The following is a 3946-nucleotide window of genomic DNA, read 5'->3' on the forward strand; positions in this document are numbered from 1 at the left end:
CACACCGCCCTCCCCCTGTAGTCAGCGGCAACACGCCAGCCTCTGCACCACAACTGCAGGCTGGCTGGCTCGTCCTCCTCCTCCGCTTCTCCTCTCCCCCCTCCATATCTCTCCCCCCCCCCCCCCATCTCCCCTCCCCCCCCCCCCCCATCCCCTTTCTCCCCACCTTCCCCCCATCTCACCACATCTCCCCACCCAATCTCCCCATCTCCCGTCTCCCCATCGCCCCCTCCCCCCATCGCCCCTCCCATCTCCCCCCAAACTCCCCCACATTTCCACCCCATCTCCCCCCTCCCCCCAATCTCCCCCTCCCCTCCTCATCTCCCCCCTCCACTCCTCATCTCCTCCTCCCCCCATCTCCCTCCCCATCTGCCGCCATCTCTCCCCCCATCTCTCCCCTCCCCATCTCCCACCTCCCCATCTCCCCCCAATCTCCCTCCTCCCCATCTCTCCCCACCTTCCCCCTCCTCCCCTCCCCTACTCTCCCCCTCTCTCCCCCTCCACCTCTCCCCAACTCTTCCCCATCTTCCTCCCTCAACCTCCTCTTCCCCCTCCCCTCCTTCCTTCCATCCTTCCTCCCTTCCCCATCTCCCCCATCCCCTCTCCCCCACCCCTCCCCACCCTCTCCAACCCTTCCCCCTCTCCCACCCTCCACCTCCTCTGCCCCCTCTCCACCCACTCCCCACCCACTCCCCACCCCCTCCCCTTGTTGTTGATTGCAAGGTGGATTACAAATCGTCTCCTGTTCTAAAAATATTTTTAAAATCTTCTTTCTGTTCAAAAAAATTAATAAAGGTCCTTTAGCAATTGGTAATCAGGGGATACCTGTGCCTTTAATTAAAGAGACATCACCCTCATACCTGGGGAGAGAGAAACCAGGGCGGATATTTTCCTTGGTGATGTCCCACACAAGCAGCTGAGATGTGTCGAAATTGTGTGATTGTGCCTGAGGATCCAGCAACTAAATATCAGATATTGTCGACTGGGAGGAATATGTCATCTATGTCACAACAACCTGTATTTACGTAGCACCTTTAATATGGCATCATGTCCTGAAGCACTGCACAGGAGTGTTATTAAACATTTTGCACTGAGCCTAATGAGAAGCGATGAGGACAGAGGGCTAAAAGCTTGACCAGAGGAGTGATTTAAGAAGAGAGAGGTGGAGAGATTTGGGGGAGGGGGGGTTGTTATAAAGGTAAGGAGTGGTGAGGTCATGGAGGGATTCAAAAACAAGAGTGAGTTTTCAATCGACTTTTACATTGTTGGGAAATAAGCAATTTCCAGAGGCACTCAAATGGTTAACAGGTAGCAAGGTGTTATCTGCGTCAGCTGGGTCACTAGCTTCCTGACTGTTGCCAGCCTGCAGGGCACTGCCATTAACAGTTTAGGTGGCCTGGCCCTCAGTACCAGGATGGGCACCCACCTTACAGCAAGAGCATAGCAAGAATGTGACACAGGTCCACCCCCCCCCCCCCCCCCCCCCCCCCCCCCCCCGCCCCGAAGACATGTAGAGTGTGCAGTTGGCTGCAGCATCATGTTCCGTTCACTCCTGGATCACTGCCTCACTGCTGTTGCTCACTATAGTCCAGGCAACTCCTGCCCCACACCAGGTCCTCCATTGAGAGCAGCTGGCTTAGCGTGTAAAAAACAGCACTTCTCTCCCCACAGGTCGAACCTGTACTGTTTTTTTTTTTAAATTTAAAGTACCCAATTCATTTTTATCCAATTAAGGGGCAATTTAGCGTGGCCAATCCACCTACTCTGCACATTTTTGGGTTGTGGGGGCGAAACCCACGCAAACACAGGGAGAATGTGTGCAAACTCCACACCGGACAGTGACCCAGAGCCGGGATTGAACCTGGGACCTCGGCACCGTGAGGCCGCAGTGCTAACCCACTGTGCCACCATGCTTCCCCCGAACCTGTGCTGTTGATGCTAATTGTTACCCTCCCGGCACCACCCCTCTGCACCCCCAACCCCCAAATTCCCCCCTCCCCCCACCACCTTCTTTCATGTTGCTGGGACTGTAGATCCTTTCAGGTACTGATTGAAGTTGGAAGTGGCCACTAGAGGGTTCAGTAGAGCAGTCCTATGCTATGTGTGTGAGTGAGTGTGAGGGAGTGGATGGGGGGGGGGGGGGGTAGCACGGTGGCGCAGTGGGTAGCACTGCTGTCTCATGGCACCGAGGTCCCAGGTTCGATCCCGGCTCCGGGTCACTGTCCGTGTGGAGTTTGCGCATTCTCCCCGTGTCTGCGCGGGTTTCGCCCCCACAACCCAAAGATGTGCAGGGTAGGTGGATTGGCCACGCTAAATTTCCCCTTAATTGGGAAAAATGAATTGGGTACTTTAAATTTATTTTTAAAAGTGAGCGTGTGAGTGTATGAGTGTGATCCTCCTGCACACGTGCAATGTTTCTTTGTCTCACCTTGTCCCCGTCTCCTGTCCTTCCCAGTTTTCTTTCGTTATAAGGAAATGTCAAGACTCAGCCAGCTTCATGGGGCAGCTAAGAGTGCATGTTGGCAACTGTGCACCTGTGACCACGTTTCCGGAACAGTAAGAAGTCTTACAACACCAGCTTAAAGTCCAGCAGGTTTATTTGGAATCACTAGCTTTCGGGGTGTATGAGTGGAGTTTTTCCGGGAGTTTTTAAGCCTATAACCACACTGCAGTTAACCTGGACACTTTTGCAAATTGTTCCAGCCCTTCATTAATGAATCTGACATGCTTTTGAGAATATGGATCAAAGGTCAGAAATCGGCGAGTCCCGCAGGGAATCGGAAAGAGCAAGGTGTGTTCTTTTGTGTTAACATGTCACAACTTAAAACTGACTATCATTGAAGTGTGAGTCATGTGTTGTGAGCAGAGAAGTGAGCTTTCAATCGTTCGTGAATCCAACATCCTTGAAGTGGCAAATATACTGGTATAATTGTCCAGACTTGCATTCATATAGCGCCTTTTCCGACATCACAGCATCTGGAAGTGTTTTACAGTTAATGAAAGTATTTCTGAAGTGCACTTTCTGTTGTAATGTAGGAAACGTGGCAGCCAATTCTCACAGTCAGCTCCCAATGCAGCAATGCAATAGTGTCAGTTTGCGCTCATTGTGATGTTGATTGAGGGATAAATACGGGCCAAGGGTAACTCACCTGCTCATCTTCAAAATAATGCCCTTTGAGAGGGCAGACCAGGCCTCGGATTTAATATCTTATTGATGTTGTATGTAGCACAGTTGACCGCTGACTTCGACCTGCCCTGCCCTTAATATCAGCCCTTGTGGTTTTGTGGGAGCTTATTTGAACCCTGCCCTGTGCCCCTTCCCCAAACCCCCTTCCTCTACACAGATAGCCAGCTTCCCCATTCTGGATCCTGCCCAGTAACCATTACCAAGAAGTCTCAAACCTGCTGATGATAGGGGGGGGGGGGGGGGGGGGGGGGGTCATTTTAACCCAACTCGCCTGGTGAGAAAGCAATGCACTTGGGCCAGTTTTACACTTGTTGAGGGGCAGAGAGTGAGCGGTCGAGAACAGAGAGGTCAGGAAGGCTTTCACGGTGCAACATGGCCACTTCCATCGCTGCCCGGCATTTTGGCTCAGGTGAGCGCGAGGTCAGGTGTAATGCCTGGATCTGGTAAGTCTCTCTTGTGGGGATCATGAATTGGATTCAATTTGAATTGTTTTTTGGAGCAGGCAAAGAGCTGGATTGGGGGTTTGCCCCTGCCCACACTCTGAGCTCAGGCTTTGTAAATCTAATAAAGTAATAACAAAAAAACATGGCCACTTCCAACTGCCAGACACACCCGGGGCAAGGTCAGGCTGCATCCGTCAAGGGGTCCGTCAGTTGACATTTCTGATATAAACCCTGCCTGACAACAGTCGAGCACCATCGACGGACAGGCTTCCTCGTGGCGAAGGCGGTCCGGCCTGCAGGATTTCTCCAGCATCCA

This window comes from Scyliorhinus canicula, chromosome 16, assembly GCF_902713615.1.
Source record: "Scyliorhinus canicula chromosome 16, sScyCan1.1, whole genome shotgun sequence".
Taxonomy (NCBI): Eukaryota; Metazoa; Chordata; class Chondrichthyes; order Carcharhiniformes; family Scyliorhinidae; genus Scyliorhinus; species Scyliorhinus canicula.